Source organism: Callithrix jacchus, chromosome 13 (assembly GCF_049354715.1).
Source record: "Callithrix jacchus isolate 240 chromosome 13, calJac240_pri, whole genome shotgun sequence".
Classification (NCBI taxonomy): Eukaryota; Metazoa; Chordata; class Mammalia; order Primates; family Cebidae; genus Callithrix; species Callithrix jacchus.
In genome coordinates, this window is record NC_133514.1 from 96,256,799 (window position 1) to 96,274,758 (window position 17,960).

Consider the following 17,960-nt stretch of genomic DNA (forward strand, 5'->3'; position numbering starts at 1 on the left):
AGTCTTGAATCAGTGGAAGTTGGTAGAGAAATAGATATAACCACTTGAGAGTATAGCCAGATTTCTCTTCTTTTTTTTTTTTTTTTTTTTTGAGATAGAGTTTTGCTCTTGTTACCCAGGCTGGAGTGCAATGGCGCAATCTCGGCTCACTGCAACCTTCGCCTCCTGGGTTCTTCTCCTGCCTCAGCCTCCTGAGTAGCTGTGATTACAAGCACGCGCCACTATGTCCAGCTAATTTTTTATATTTTTAGTAGAGACGGGGTTTCACCATGTTGACCAGGGTGGTCTCAATCTCTTGACCTCGTGATCCACCTGCCTCAGCCTCCCAAAGTGTTGGGATTACAGGCATGAGCCACCGCACCCGGCCCTTCTCTTCTTTTAAATAGTGCGTTAGTTTGTTCTTATTCTGCTATAAAGAAATATCTGAGACTGGGTAATTTATAAAGAAAAGAGGTTTAATTGGTCATGGTTCTACAGGCTGTATAGGAAGTATGAAGCTGGTCATCTACTGGGCTTCTGGGGATGCCTCAGGAAACTAGCAGTCATGGCAGAAGGCGCAGGGGAAGCAGGTGCATTTATGCGGCTGGGGCAAGAGAAGAAAGAGGCGGGGAAGTGCTACACAGTCTTAAATAACCAGATCTCCTGATAATTCAGTCACTAGCAGGAGAACAGCACCAACAGAGAAATCTTCCCCCATGATCGAATCACCTCGCATCAGCCCCACCTCCAGCATTGGGGATTATAATTCAATATGAGATTTGGATGGGGACACGGATCCAAGCCATATCAAGTAGATCTTGAAGAGTTGCTCCTTTTTATTGTAATTGCAGAAAACGTCATTTTATTTTATAGTCTTTTGGAAGTTTAATGTAGTGGTGAATTATAGAATTCTAGAATAAGGCTGGGCACAGTGGCTCATGCCTGCTATCCCAGCTCTTTGGGACGTTGAGGGGTGAGGATTGCTTGAGACCAGGAAATTGAGACCAACGTGGCCAACTTGGGAAGACTGTGTGTCTACTAAAAACACAAAAATATTTAAAAACTAGTTGGGCATAGTGGCACATGCCTGTAGTCCAGCTACTTGGAAGGCTGAAGCAGAACAATCATTTGAGCCCAGGATGTTGAAGCTGCAGTGAGCTATGATCACACTACTGCACTACAACCTGGGCAACAGAGCAAGACTCTGTCTCAAAAACACAGAAAAACCAAAACTAGAATAAATTTATGTTAGACCTGTCATGTAATTTCTCTATAACAGCACAGTTTCTTGGGAGGAGAGACAAAAATAAAAACAAAAGAACCCATTCTGCTGCTCCGAAATGATTAGTACTAAAGAAGGTTAAAACAGGGACAAGACAGTTGTTTATACAGAACCAGATACTTCAAAATAACATCTTCCATAAGTAATGTATCATGTTATGTATATTTCAACTCTTTTGGACCAATTTTCTTCCTTTTGACGTGGCTCACTTTTGTGTTAATCTTTCTCTGAAGTAAGTTTAATATAAAGTAGCAAAAATATATAAGACGTAGTTTTTGGCTTTTATCATTTAAAATGTGCCTATTAAGTCTTTATATTTTGCACACTCTAGCCAATTATCTGAGGATTCACAGTAATGCTCACAAAGATGACATTCTCCGTTTTCCTTGACTGAAATTTAAAAAAGAACCACAGAACAATCCCAGATAAGTAAAGCCAAAGGAACTATATAGGAATTAAAAGGGGCAATTGACTTTTGCTGGAGATCACATTTCTCTGACGGGCTTCTTTTCCCTCCATTTGATGTGCTTTAAGTGTCAGTGTAACTTTATTTGTGTGACTAAGTCTATTATTTTATACTGAACTAGTAATGGATGAGTAGGAAAAAAGGAACCTTTAAAATCAGTCTCTCATGTGAGCCACACTTTAAAAACTGCACCATATTAGTAAAAAAAAAAAAAAAAAGTATGGCTGCCTTTAAGCTAATACTGGCTGCTACACAAGTCACAGAACAAGAGAATTCTAGTGAAGTTTGACTTTTTTCTTTTTTTTTTTGGCTAAGGCCATAAAGCTGAGGGCAATGCAAGATAAGTGACTTCATATTTCTAACGGAGTTGTAAGATATATCCTCCTAGCACTTGGCACTGACCGAAGAAGCCCAGTGACAATCTCCTACAACTGCTCACAGGGATGGAGGATTCCTTGAAGTGCTAGAATTCATAGGATGAGAGGTTGTCATGGTATTTTCTCTCTTATACAAGCCAAGTTGTAAAGACACCAGGAAAACCTTTGAGAGAGAGAGAGAGAGAGAGAGAGAGAATGAGTGTGTGTGGGGTGTGTGTGTGTGTGTGTGTGTGTGTGTGTGTGTGTGTTGCTGAGGACTAATTATGGGAAATGGGCAACTTTATTCTGTTTCATGGTCTATACAAACCTGCTCCCGATGTCCGAGGAAGCTGAGAGGCTGACAAATCCAGTTTCTTAGAAATACTTAACAGGGACATATGAACAGGAGCCATATCTGTATCTCTGGCAGTGCTGAAACATCGTGGATCCCCATGCCACTACACCCCAGACCCAGGGCTATATACCAGGGGGGAGAGAGAGGTGGTTTAGAAGGGAAGTGTGGGATGATGGAAGTACAGTAATACCAAAGTTTTCTCACCTAATAGTAGGATTTATGGTGAGTACCCGCTGTTACACAGGAACAATAGATAAACAGGAAATCTTAGAGGACTTCCCAGAAGAGGGATTAATCAGAAGCCAATAAACATAGTAGATTAACTTCCAAGACGGAGTTGCTTTAGCCTCCACAGTATCTAAAACCACCTGGAGCTGTCCACAATGCAAGGAAGAGAAAAAAGAGGACAACAGTGGGAAGAAGCCCTATTTCCACTCTTGAGACGAACAAGGATGTGAGTTCCATTTGTAGAAGGCAAGGCTGAAGTTTTCTTGAAAGGACCTTGCTCAAGAGGTCCTGTCTTCTGAGGCCATCCCAACCAAGACACGAGAGGCACAGCGCCTGGATGGAGCTGAGCTAGGAGGTGGTGCAGGTCAGCCAGAGAGTGCTTGGCCAACTCCAGGAGGGGTCCAGTGACTGCATTTCTAAGGTGGAAGTTTTCTGAAGAACTCAAAGAGCTGCTTGACAAAAAAAGAAACATGTAGGTATCTTCCATGAGTGTGGACTTTTGAAAGGACAAGCTGAGAAAAACAGTCTTTGTCTCTTTATTCCAAATCCCTCCTTCCCTCTCTGACACTGGAGAGGCTCTAAGCAGAAGGGAGAAGTGAACTGAGACTGAAACAGAGATGATGGGAGTCCTACTGCCCCCCCTTCTCTATTTACAGTCTACGCTTGTTTTGAGAGATGGAGAGAAATTTTTTTAATTAATTAATTAATTATATTGTTATTATTATTTTACATTTTACTTTAGGTATATACTATATCCAGCATTTCTCCCCATGTTATCCCTCCCTGGAGAGAAATTTTAAACTATTAGTTGAATGTTTTGATTTAGTTCTCACTGACGTGTTGTGTGTTGTGGAACTGGAGAGGCTGTTATTGTGTGGGGTTTTGATTGTTTCGTTTTTGAATACCTGAAGATAAGGCTTTTTAAATACTTACCTCACCCCAGGGCCAGAGCACTGACCCAAGTTACGATCAGGGTTCTGCAGGCAGAGCTGAGAGTGTGTGTTTGAAGATGGATGACAGCAGAAAAATAAAAAGCTACTTCCTTTTAATTTCCAATAGTTCAGCTTATTCAGTCAACCTATTATAGATGTTCAGTTTCACTTATACCAGGAACTCTACAGGTAGCCTTTAATTCATGGTACCTTGTATTTCACTTGGGCCCTGATTTGTTTAGGTCTGTGTGACCATGAAACATCAAGGCTCTCCTCAGCAAAAATGTCATTTAACTCCTCACTAGAGCCTAGGAAAATCTTGATAATTCATTTATTTTCCATCTAGATGGTAGAGTGTTGTCAGTGCCTTCTACACTCTTGGCTGTTGTTTATTGTGTTTGGCATTGGATTAAAAAGAAAGTAAAAGAAAATGAAGATAAAAATCCAAAAGCGTGACAGGACACCATTGTGACTGTCTTGCGTTTCCCCCTTACACATGATAGATTGCTTTTTCCTGGCTGTTTAATCAGGTCTTCAAATAATGCCACTCCAATTCCTTAGAGATGCCGCAGAAGCCGCATGCACAGATGGTAGAGAGACCAGCTATAAATATAAATTAAGCAATGAGGCTGACCATGGTGGGAAGAACATAGCCTTCTCTGTTTAAATTTTGACAATAAACGGTCACCATATATTTTGAAGTACATTGTGGGCCTGCGTTATCCAGCTGTTCAGCTTTAGCCTGTCCACAGGGTTGTGGCTGAGAGTTACTTGTGACAACCATAACAATCTGCTGCTCACTGAAGTACAGACAATGACCTGTTTAAGCCAGTGTCTGTAGTTGGCAGAAATGTACATAAGCCTAATGAAGTTTCAAGTTAGTCTTTTATATGTAGTTACCTATTCCCTCTTTAGCAATTAGTGACTTAGGAAATAAAATGAACATAATCTACTGAATTAAATTGAGTTAATGACTTGTTTTTCCTCTCTAGAAAATGCTTGGGAAAAATATTTGAAATGTATGCATTTTCCAATGTGAAATATATACGTGTTTTCCTCTAGATAAAGATCAAGATAAAAATCAAGAAGATCAATGGTGTTTAAAAAACCCTTATACTGTAGGAGGTTCAATCAATAATGGCACATAAGTAATGTAATACCATACACACAATGCTATCTATGCGATTAATAGCTTTATCTTCTGTTTCTTGCTATATATAGAACACGTGCACACACACATGCACACGCAGAAATAGAAGATAGCTTCCTGCACACATGAGACTGCATATATTACATTAAAAATATAGAGCCATATTATATAAGCAGTGATGATGGAAGGTTAATTCAGTTTAGTTGATTCATATGATGTGTATTATCTATTAATTTCTTCTAAGATCTGGGGACAGAGTTTTATTGTTGTTCATGTTAATTTTTGAGGGGGAGGGCGGGATGTTGGCTAAGAAGTCTCCTTTCTAAATAAGATATTATTGCTGCAGATACACTATTCAGTAAATAGTCTAGCCAAAAGGTGTTAAAAAGTCACTGTGTTAGGGCCAGGTGTGGTGGCTCATGCCTATAATCCCAGCATTTTGGGAGGATGAGGCGGATGGATCAGCTGAGGTCAGGAGTTTGAGACCAGCCTGGCCAATATGGTGAAACCCCATCTCTACTAAAAATACGAAATTAGCTGGACATAGTGACACATGCCTGTAATCCCAGCTACTTGGGAGGCCGAGGCAGAAGAATCAATTGAAATGGGGAGGCAGAGATTATGGTGAGCCGAGATCAGGCTATGGCACTTTAACCTGGGCAGCAGAGCAAGACTCCACCTCATAAAATAAAATAAAACAACGTCAATGTGTTAGGTGTTACAAGAATAAGAAGTTTCAGTAGCCAGAGTTGCCAACAGGAAAGCAATAAGTTAGGATCCCATTGGCATACTGGAGGGTGATAAATTAATTACTTCCATGTAAGCATCCAGTAAACTGTAGTGCAGATACGTAGTAATTAAATTTAGAAGACTATTTGGTAGCTGAGTGGAGACGTTAGCAATTATCTGGAGCTGGGGAGGGGAGATGGGAAGCAAGGCAGGAACAAATAATCAGATGAATTCAAGATATTCGTTATCTCTGAGTTTCTGGTTCTAGCTGCTGTGTGACATTCCATTTTCTGACAGTGTCTGCAGTGGAAGGTTGTTGGAAGTAATTGAATGCTGAGCAGGGAAGAAGGGCCATGGAACTAGGAAAGCACCTGTGATGGGGCATATGCAGTCTGGGATGTGTTTAATATAGTGGCATAAATAAGTGAAGACGGAATAAAGTTGCCATGGGAAGGAATAGTGTATTCATTGTATTCTATCATGCACAAAAAGGCTGTGGGAAAAATCCATATAATCATAACAAGAATAAATGTTACTATAATTATTTCCCAAAATGTAGATTTGCTTGGACAAGATATAGAGTATATGTCTCATGTTAAACTGCATGTTTTAAATGCTGGTTTTGTTTTTTCCCTCCAACATTGGTTAAAAAAAATAGAGTTCCACTGTAGCAGGGGAAATATATTGGTTAGACATTTAGAAAAATGAGAAGTGTTATCAATTATCTGTCATCCCCTGAAAAAGGTTACTGATTACAAATGATGTTGAATTTTAAACATCGTATTAAGGCAGTATATCATATAGCTTGGAATTCACAAGTCAATCATGAACATCAAGGCATAAAATCAGATTTTGTATCTGTTATCATGAATTGTTCCTTATCAGTATGAGAATACCTAGAAATCTAAAGGGACAAAAGGAATATACTAAAAAATTATATATATATATATATATAATAATTATAGTGTTTCCTACTGCATGTGGATTCTGACATAGTAACTTCACTGGGATTCAGTGTGAAGCAATGAAAATTGAATGATGAGTTCACTTATTAAGATCTGTTAGAATTTAATTTTTCGGTGTAATAGCACCTACGCAATTATGTGTGAGTGACTGAAGCTGAAGGGCTGTATCTCTTCCTTTGATATTAGTTGCTGGTAGAAAATTAAGTTAAATTTTGTCTCTTATTATGAGAAAGGTTACTATGATTTAAATGCTTAATTGTGTTTAGCATAGGATCAAATTGTTCCCGGAGTTCTGTAACTAATTTAGAAGAACCGATTCCATGTGGAAGACTACAGTGTTAGAGGACCCAAGCAGGAAAATGGGTCCTATATAGTTTCCTCACACAAACTGAGATCCTCATTAAAACTACAAAATGCCTCTTTAGAATTCCATCATTGGTCTAAATGCATAAAAGTGCAACTTAGTATTTTTGAAACGTAGTACAGTTACATTATAGCCCATAAGCTTTCCTAGAACATTTTTCTTTATAGGCCTTGGTAATTAATTGTAGCTAAGAAGATACAGAACTGAGTTTTTTCAAAGTGGCTATATTAACTTCAGCATATCTGACTATGAATTTATGCAATAAATTGTTAAATTATTTTTGCTTGTGAAGTTAAAAATAAGAGGAAAGTAATATATGATTTTTTTATTTGCTACTTCAAAGTCTTCCTCCTGTTAGAGAAATGTTGACACCCAAACTTAACATTTTCTCTGAGTGATTCATTGGTAGGCTAAGTTTGGCATAAAGCAGTCATTTGATCTTTGACCATACAATATTCACCTCATGTATGAGATGTGTCCACATCTCATTTCTACACTCTTATCCAGTTTACTTATGGATATTTAAAAATGTATTGGAATATAGAGTATATTTATGAACAGATTCTTGGGCAACATTGCCTAAGCTTTCCAAGTCTCTCTTTCTCCAGCTATAAAATTCAGTAGATAATTGTCTCAAAGATTTAGTGCAATAAATGTATGTAAAAGGGATTTGTGGGCTGTAAATTGCCACACAAATGTTAGCTATTATAAAGTCTTTTGTTGGTTTTATTTAGTCTCAAGAAAAATAGCAGGTATTTATTGGCATAGATAAAAATGATAGCTTTCTTTTAGCATATTTTCCACCCTCCAAGAAAATAATTAATAAACACATTTTAATGACAATGTCCCTTCAACGTTTAGGTTTTGAGGCTAGTGGACACGGTTAAGGGAAAAGTCCTGTCTCAAAATGACTGCTAGTGGAAAGATCTGCAGCACGGCTTGCAGTATCAGTTTCATAAGAACTTGCTCATGCCAGTTTTATGTAGGCAGAGGTTTCTCCACAAATAAAGGCTTGTCATTCACCTTGTCCTTCATTCAGCATGTGCCAGCTGAATAGGAAGCCAGCTCAGTGCTAATCAAGAGGATATGGCTGTATGGCAGACTTTGAAATTAGAAATGAATTCTGCAGTAATATGAATGTGCTGAGACCATTGATAACTATAAATCCATACTATATGGAAAACTTGATAGATTCATAAATACTGATCACATCATACTTCAGTGGTAAATATAGGAAAGAGTGTTATCCTATTTTTTTTTTTTAGCTCTCTATAGTGGAAAAAGTAAAAGAGAAGAATATTGGTTTTTATATTGAATCCAAATGATTTTGATTTTGAACTTGTTATAGTTTTATCTTTCACATATATATCACCATTTGATGAAAGATGTGTATGTATACACATATATATGTATAGATTACATATTACATAGGTACTGTGTGTGTGTATACACAGAAAGATATATATATATTCCTTTTGATTAGAGAAGTCTTATTTCCTGGGGAAAGGAAGAAGGTTAATGAGATGAACTATAACCCCCACCAGTACAACTGAAACTGGTCTCAAGGCTGCAACTGGCACTGTTTCACTCCTGCTACCCATTACACATTCCTCTTACCTTCAGCTAGCATCTCTGCTGGTTTCTGTGGCTTACCTGGTATGCAGATCCAAGCTTCTGTCCCTTTACTGGTCATATATACTGTACTGGCCAGTATATCATCAAAATTGGGAAAGGGAGTATCAAGAGATTCTCCATTAGTTCATCAGAATGCCAGTCATATTTTTCCTCTTTCTCATCTCCTCTTAATGACCCGAGTAAATTACTTTTGTCAGGATAGCATGTTACCTTGCTTGCTGGTATTTTAGCACAAGAAGTCTGATATGACAAGGCAGAAGCAGTAGCTCAAAGTTCAATGATAGAAGCATTCCTCCTTTGTGAATTAGGACTTCTAAGTCTACAAAGCCTAGAGTCATAGGGATGGTAAAAACAGATTCTCCAAATGGGTCACTGGGAGTCATGGTAAGCAATTCCATGCCTACTTTAATCTCCTGTGTTCATGTAGTCTACCTGTTGAGGACATGGTATCATATATTACCCATTGATCTAGATACATATTGTACCCTAGTAGAAGGTATCCCTTTGTTTAGGGTATGATCTCCAACCTGGCTCCTTTATTGTACCTCTGAATGCTTTAATTTTGCTGTATCAAGTCAGCAGCTGTTGCTGATATGTGATGGGATTGGCAGATTCCCATGGATCTGCATATAAAGAGGTATAGGCATAGACATTTATGCCTATACGTCTTTTTCTACGGAGTAAGTTATTTGATGTATTTCAGTATAATGAGGGATTCCTTGTTGGTCTCAAATACTTTATGAGCTCTGAGATAGTGGTGCAGGTAGAAGTCCTGAGACTGGGAAAAGCAACCCATTCCCAGACTATGTGTTTATCAAGATGAATTTCTAACCTTTCTAGTGTAGAAGTCCAAGTAGACGTGTCACCCAGAGGCTAGTTGGTTTCCTTAAGGAATAGTGATTTGTTGAGAGCTCAGCATTTGTCTCCACTGCTAGGAAATTGGGCATACAAAGTTGGTGGCAGCTGCTCTTGAGTAGCAGCAACCATGTAGGATTAGAGCCTATGCCAGTGAGCAATGCATGGGCTTCACTCCTGCCTCTGTAGCCTCATCAGTCGTGCACTTTCATGCTTCCACTAGAGGCTGGCTGATGTCAGCTGGCTGAATTGTTCTGTCTACATAACTGCCTAGTGCCTCTTCCATAAATTATACATTTATGTATAATACCATGTCTGGTATTTACATGGGATTCAAAGATTTTTATAACTTGGTGTTCACTCCTGTTGGCCCATTCACCTGCCTTTTCCCCAAACCTTTTTGCTCCTGATCTTCCAATCATTGGCCAATCAGCCAAGCCTTTGACCTTGTTTATATCTATATCTATCTATCTATCTATCTATCTATCTATCTATCTATCTATCTATCTATTATCTATCTATCTGCCCTCCTAACCTGAGGCCATGTGTATTTTCATATAAAGTACGTGGTGTGGTGTACTCAATATTCTATCTTGAGAAAGGTTCTCTTTACCACTTTCATTCAGGCCTATCCCTCACTGAGCTGCAGTGTAGCAGCCATCCAATTTGGGGTGTACCCACATACCAAGCTGACCAAGCTTGGTCTCCTTATTCCTCAGTCACCTGGTCATAAGTGTGAGTTGAAAGGGAAAGTAGTTGTACAATAATGATTGAAAACATGCAGGTCTGGGACTCTGCTGTTATGTCCCTCTGGTTCCGTTTTCCCCAGATGCCAAATGTAATACTTTCCTCCCATGAACTGATGATGGTCCTGTCTGACCTTATAACTTGGTACATCTCAGAGAACCCAGCTCATGATGAGCAGTTCTGGTCAGAGGACTCTCCTATGGTTATTTTTCTGTTACTTTATGAGTAGGGAAACTGCTGCACAGAAAAGTTAACTAACTTGTCCAAGGTCCCACAGCTATTAAAAATGTGTGAATTTCAGCATACTTTCTCAGTCCCTGTTATAATGGATCTGTCTACCCAGGTTCTGTCCACACATGGAGGCTTCTCAGATAAATGGGTGATATTTCAGATTTGAGTCTAGTCAGACTAGTTTTAGAATTGCTAATAAAGGTTAAAAGCTGGAAATTAATTTACAAAGTCTAATATTATTCTACTCAAATGGTCTCTGTACAACTTTTTAATTTGTTAGAGTCCATTGCTCAGTGTGAGTTAGATGTGTGAAGCTTCTTGAGTCTTAAAGGTGAATACCACATAACTCTTGCTATCCAGAATTCCATAGTTTAACAAATAATAGATTTGATATAACTAATCTTATCAAATGCAATTAAAGCATAGTGATTTGCAATGTTATATTCATTATTCAATATTTATTAAATACCCAGAAATATATAAAGAATCACAAATTAGGGTGTTGTGATACGTGCCTGCAGTCCCAGCTACTTGGGAGATTGAGATGGAAGAATCCCTTAATCCCAGGAGTTTGAGACTGCAGTGAAATTGATGGAGTCACTACACTCCAACCTGGGCAACAGAGCAAGACCGTATCTCATAAGTAAGTAAATACATTAATTAAATAAATAAGTTTTACCTGGATTTGATTTTTTAAGAATCACAAATTCAAGATGTTAGATAAAATTCAAAGAAACTTTAAGTCTTTAAAGCTAGTGTTAATACTCCTCAAACATAACACAGTCAGTGCCTGATACACTATTTTTTTGTTTTGACCCTATCTTATGAGGATTGTAGTGTCATTTGCCACACAGAATGACAAAGCTTCTAATGTACTGAAAAGCTCTATTTTGCTTAAGTGAAAAGCTCTAGGTTACAATCTAGGTTAAAAAACGAGAATTTTTTTTCATTTAAAGTATCTATTCAGACGTCTTTAGCTTATAATGTAGTTCCATTAAAAATGATTAATCAGCCTCAATAACTAGTGTATGCAATGCACAGCTGTCTTTGTTATTTTGTGCTGACAAATATCTACCAAGAATCTATAGGAGACCCTACACTTTTCCTGACAATATACACAAAATATATTTTTTCATCCAGATGATAGTCTATGATTAATACAAGAAAATTCATTGGATATTAAAGTGACCCATCCACAAAATAAAACACATGTCATTATAAAGCAAGGAAAATTCAATAGAAAAACCAGTTTCCTTTATTTCTTGACATATTTTAGGCCCAGTTCCTATTTAAATTGACCTACCTACTAACCAGAACTGATGTCTTCGGTTCCAAAAAACATCAGTTGAAAGTATGTATATGAAAATGTACCAAAGCAGAGCAAACTGTTTTGAACAAGGAAGAGCAATTGTTTCTCTAAGTGATTTTCTCCTAACAGTATGCCACTTCGTTGGAAGAAAAAGTAAATAAAAATACTATGTAGCTTATTTCATATTCCTCTCTGGCCTTACCTTGTTGATTTTATAAATGAAAAAAAAAAAAGTGGATAAAGGAATTGGTAGCCCAAATATAAGCCTTTTGATCTCATGAATTCCATGTCCAATTTTTGATATGTAGACTACCTGCTTTCTTGTTATACTTGAGCCTTAATTCTTATTATTTAATAAGGGGCTGTGAGCCCAATTTAGATAAGGTATTTTAGGTCTTTAACAGGCTTGCTTAGATAAAAACAGATGACCCTTGGGGAAATTCAACTGAGAAAAATGGTAAATATCTTTTTGCTTTCTAGATCAAGAAAAATTGCAATAAAACCTCATACTAACAATGTAGTTGCTTTGTCCATAAAACATTATCCTTGAAAAAGTTATTTCCACTCTCTGAACGCAGGTGCTAAGTGGATGCTTAAGCCCCTAGTCTAATAGGGAAGTTTGGCATAGAACAAGTTATTTTGAATCCCAGAAGTATATAAATACAAGATACAGGGTAACACAAAGGAGAACTTAAGCAACTCTTTCTATGGGAAGAGGAATTCATCACTGAAGATGTGACATCTGAGTTGAAATGAACTTTGAAGTAAGGATATGGTTTTGCCAAGCTGCCAAGAAGGGCAAATAAATGGCTGGTATAAGAAACATTACGCACAACACATGGGAGCATAGAGCAGAAGCAAAAGTATATATTCAGCGAGTTATGTGTGGTTCATGAGGCCATAGAAATATGCAGGGGCTAGATCACAGAGTATCTTTTAGAATGTACAAAGAAAATTTGACTTCTTTTCTAGACTGTGTGGGATAGAGATGGCTAAGTGTAAAAGATGGGCTTGCTTCTGTGTGTGTTTTGTAAAGGTAACTTTGGAAGCTGTGTGAGTTGGCAGGGGTAGAAACAGGGTCCAGAAATCGGGAAACTGGTTGGAAAGCTGTATCATCAGTAGGCTAAGCAAGAGAGAATCAGGTCATTGACCATGACTGTGCACGAAGAGTGAGTGAATGTATTAGAAGGTCCTTACACCTTGGAGATTGCTATGAATATGCACAGATGGATTAAGAATTGGGGCTGATTGCTAAATTCTTGACTTAACTGAATGGATGGTAAAGCCATTAATTAAGAAAGGAAGAAGAATGACATGTCCATCTTGACAGAAAGAGCCTGGATTGCGAGTCCTTTGAGGGCCCATGACTTGATCATCTTTGTATTTCCAGCATGAGTAAAGGGCCTGGAAATGACAGACTCTCAATTACTCATTAGAAAGCCTAAAAGGCAAATATTTTGTTTTACTGATTAATTGATAGTACCAGGTATAAACTATGATATTGTGGCCAGGTGCGGTGGCTCACGCCTGTAATCCCAGCACTTTGGGAGGCTGAGGCGGGTGGATCACAAGGTCAAGAGATTGAGACAATCCTGGTCAACATGGTGAAACCCTGTGTCTACTAAAAATACAAAAAATTAGCTGGGCATGGTGACGCGTGCCTGTAATCCCAGCTACTCAGGAGGCTGAGGCAGGAGAATTGCTTGAACCCAGGAGGTGGAGATTGCTGTGAGCTGAGATCGCGCCATTGCACTCCAGCCTGGGTAACAAGAGCGAAACTCCATCTCCAAAAAAAAAAAAAAAAAACTATGATATTGTGAAAGATGAAGCAAAGGAAGTAAATATCCCACAGACCTCAAAACGTGTAAAGGATAAATTTACAATCAAAAGAGGCAAAACTAATATGCTTACTGAAAAGCATGTTTTGCTTTGTGTATTAAAGAGATCAGAGCAAGAGGATGGCTGAATACAGAATAAATTGTAATATCTCCAGAGGGAAATAATTATGGTCTGAACTGAGTGGCAACTCTGCTTATGGAAAGAAAGATGAATTCAAAGAATTATATGGAAGAGGAAATGGTTAGCATGTTGCATTTGAATTGAAAAGGAGCTTTTGATGATGACTGGGAATTCTGTATGTTATTGGCATTGCTGATGGTAATGAAAAGCCTAAGGGAGAGTGACAGGGTCTTATCATGCATCTTTAGTTCCTTGATAGGGTATAAGTGAGTCATTTTCCTACTGATGAGATGATTCTTCCTTGCTGGACATATTTTACCGAGCTTTGAGAAAGGAACTCATTGCACTACCATCTTGGAATAATGAGTTAAAGGATTATGCATTAACATAAGATAACCACTGAGTATTGTCACTGCCAGGACTGCAATATATTGATTTGATTAGCCCTTAAATAGCAGAAGGTAAAAACTATCACTTCCTTTCCTCCCCACCCCTCTTTATCTCCTCTGTCTGTGGCAGACACAGATTAGAACTGAGAAATAAATTAGGAGGACTAACTTTGGCTTTCTGCCACCTAGAAATAAAATCCATTTAATTTACCCTGACTATGCTTGTTATAGTGTTAAATATAGACTAAATAGTTTAATATGGATTTATGTAATGAGTTCACAAATTGATTTTGCAGAATAAGCTTGCTTTAGGAAATAAACACCTGTGTACTGTGGCTGGAATGGCCTACTTCTATGTGCACTCATGTTGATGTAAATGAATTTTCTTAAAAAAGATAGAAAATCTATCTTATGTTCATTTCATCATATCAATATTTTTGAAATGCACAAATCAAAAACAAAACAATGAATTAGAAGCTCTAGCTCTCACCCAAGGAAAGCAGTCTCTATTGGGTATCAGTGATAATGTCTTATCTGAGTGGCAAGATTTAAAACACACAAAAAAAGACCTCTACCCTCTCTCTGTGAAACCTCCATGTCTCCTTTTCCCTTGTTTCAGAAAGTCACATGTGCCTTATTTAAACATTAATTGTTTAGCCTAAGCTGTACACAGCTAATGTGTAAAATAATATTCCTTGCATGTTTGAAAATGAATCCGGAAGTACTGCTTGTAAGCAGACCCCCCTCTTTTTCTATCTTGGGTGGCCAAATTGTGTGTAATTGTAATTGGTGATGGATGGTGACTGCCGTGTCAGCCAATCATTTTAGGAATGACTACTTAAAATTTGTAATTATAATGTTTATTCCTATTTAAATTATTCCTATTCCAATTTTCCTATGGAAATTTGGGTGTGAGAATTGGGGATAGTTAAGAGACAGGGTTTTACCTCTTAAAATCTACATTTTTTCAGAGTCTGTCCCATTTCTCTAAGGCACCGTAGACAGGGTAGGCCAGCGATCAAGAATGGCAATTTACAATCTAAGAGTGCTTAATCTCAAATCTGTCCTTGTCAAAGAAGAACACGTTGGTCCCCATGCAGCAGTAATGAAATTTTATTTCAGCCTAAGGCCCTATGGGGGATTTCACTGTATTTTTTAAACTACCCTCGTCCTTATCAATTTATGCCATGTACAGGTCTTGTGGGTTTTAATGTCATTCTACTTTAAATTAGAAAGCACTAAGTATGGTAAATACTCACATCCACATTTGAAAACCTATAAACTCACCTTGCAAGCATAACAACAAAAATTGTTACGTGGTTATGGCTGAATCTAGCTTTATTATTAACCATTTCTCCTGGTAATTAAAACTTAATTTTTTGAGGAGATCCTTTACTCTAACAGACTAGTTTCTTTTTTTATGGTAACTATTTTATAATAAATTATTTCCCTTAATTTTCACTGTTTTATACAATGGACTTTTCCTGTTTCAAAAGTATATACAGTTGAGAAATATAATACTCCAGGGCAAAAAATTGGGCCAGATAGCTAATAATTAAAATAAATATATGAATACATTATAATTGTTTTTGTTCAGTAACAAATTAACAAGTAGCATGCTAAATAAAGACAATAGCAATGACATGTATACATTGTAAATTAGTAATAATTGGTATTTTGCTTTAACTCTATATACTAGCACTTGTTTACTAAAAACCTTTAAATATGTCTCTTTCTTATCATTTCCATGTGATAAGCCTAAATCTGCTTTATTTTCCTTCAGAAAACACACATGCTAACTTTGCTATGTCTGCTTTTCTGGCCTGGGATTAGTTAACTAGGTTGAATATCTACCTTCTACGTTCTACCTCTGCTCCCTCATTCTTAGTCTCTTCAGTTTGTACCTCCGTTTGTGGATCCTGAAATTCTACACCTCACTTAGTTTTATGCCTGTCCCTGAAACACTGGTCCATTTTGTCTTTCTTTCTAGATTCTACTAGAGAGCAATTCTAAGGTCTTTTTTGACCTTTGCTGTTTCTTCCGCAAATGTTCCCAAGATATAATTGGCAAAAGCAAACAAGAAAATCAACATAATCATCACAACATTTATTGTTCTCTGCTATCTGTTTTAACAAAATGTTTTGTTACCAAAGCTCAGATTCTTTATGTTTTTCAGTTGTTCTAAATAGGAGTAATAATTGGTGTGCTAGAGATGACATACTTATGATAATGAATGAGATATATATATATATATATATATATATATATATATATACACACACACACACACACACACATATGATTTTATATATTATTATTGAAAGAAATATGAGGTATCCAGGTAGCCTTGGGAAAGACTCAATTGCCAATATGTAAAATTTTTGATTTCTAAAACATCAGGTATGGCTTGGATGGTTAGCAACATGAATGAGCACTGGAAGTTTTAAAAGTGTACACTGTATGTTGTCAGTTTCCCCTAAATCTTATACTTAAAGAATTTGTGACACCCTATTTGGTTGACTATTCATTAGATTCCTCTAAGGAACAGTTAACTTTCTGAAAAATATTACTGAGTCAAATGTCTTCCTGTAACTGCAAGATTACTTGTGCACTCATTTTTAGAAGGAGTACTTTTTAACACCCTTGGCTATTCAAAATAAAATTTTTTTTATTGCATTTTAGGTTTTGGGGTACATGTGCAGAACTTGCAAGATAGTTGCATAGGTATACACGTGGCAGTGTGTTTTGCTGCCTACCTCCCCTTCACCCACATTTGGCATTTCTCCCCAGGCTATCCCTCCCCAGCTCCACCCCACTGCTGTCCCTCCCCTATCCCCCCCAATAGACCCCAGGGTATAGTACCCACTTCCCTGTTTCCATGTGTTCTCATTTTTCCTCACCCGCCTATGAGTGAGAATATGTGGTATTTTATTTTCTGTTCTTGTGTCAGTTTGCTGAGAATGATATTCTCCAGATTCATCCATGTCCCTACAAAGGACACAAACTCATCATTTTTGATTGCTGCATAATATTCCATGGTGTATATGTGCCACATTTTCCCAGTCCAGTCTATCATTGATGGTCATTTGGGTTGGTTCCAAGTCTTTGCTCTTCTAAACAGTGCTGCAATGAACATTTGTGTGCATGTGTCCTTATAGTAGAATGATTTATAGTCCTTTGGATATATACCCAGTAATGGGATTGCTGGGTCAAATTGAATTTCTATTTCTAAAGCCTTGAGGATTGCCACACTGCCTTCCACAATGGTTGAACTAATTTACACTCCTACCAACAGTGTAAAAGTGTTCCTATTTCTCCACATCCTCTCCAGCATCTGCTGTCTCCAGATTTTTTAATGAATGACATTCTAAGTGGCATGAGATGGTATCTCAATGTGGTTATGATTTGCATCTCTCTAATGACCAGTGATGATGAACATTTTTTCATGTTTGTTGGCCTCATGTATGTCTTCTTTTGTAAAGTGTCTGTTCATATCCTTTGCCCATTTTTGAATAGGCTTGTTTGTTTTTTTCCTGTAAATCTGTTTGAGTTCTTTGTAAATTCTAGATATCAGCCCTTTGTCAGATGGGTAAACTGCAAAGATTTTTTCCCATTCTGTTGGTTGCCGATTCACTCTAGTGACTGTTTCTTTTGCCGTGCAGAAGCTGTGGAGTTTCATTAGGTCCCATTTGTCTATTTTGGCTTTTATTGCCAATGTTTTTGGTGTTTTGGTCATGAAGTCCTTGCCTACTCCTATGTCCTGAATGGTTTTGCCTAGATTTTCTTCTAGGGTTTTTATGGTGCCAGGTCTTATGTTTAAGTCTTTAATTGATCTGGAGTTAATTTTAGTGTAAGGTGTCAGGAAGGGGTCCAGTTTCTGCTTTCTGCACATGGCTAGCCAGTTTTCCCAACACCATTTATTAAACAGAATCCTTTCCCCATTGCTTGTTTTTGTTAGGTTTATCCAAGATTGTATGGTTGTAGATATGTTGTGTTGCCTCCAATGCCTCTGTTCTGTTCCATTGGTCT

General features: G+C 37.6%; 1 protein-coding gene across 5 annotated transcripts in view; it reads left to right on the forward strand.

The window, feature by feature from the left end:
• DCC (DCC netrin 1 receptor) overlaps nucleotides 1-17,960 on the forward strand; it is a 1,205,330-nt gene that overhangs the window by 718,533 nt on the left and 468,837 nt on the right. The gene's annotated exons all lie outside the window — the stretch shown is intronic.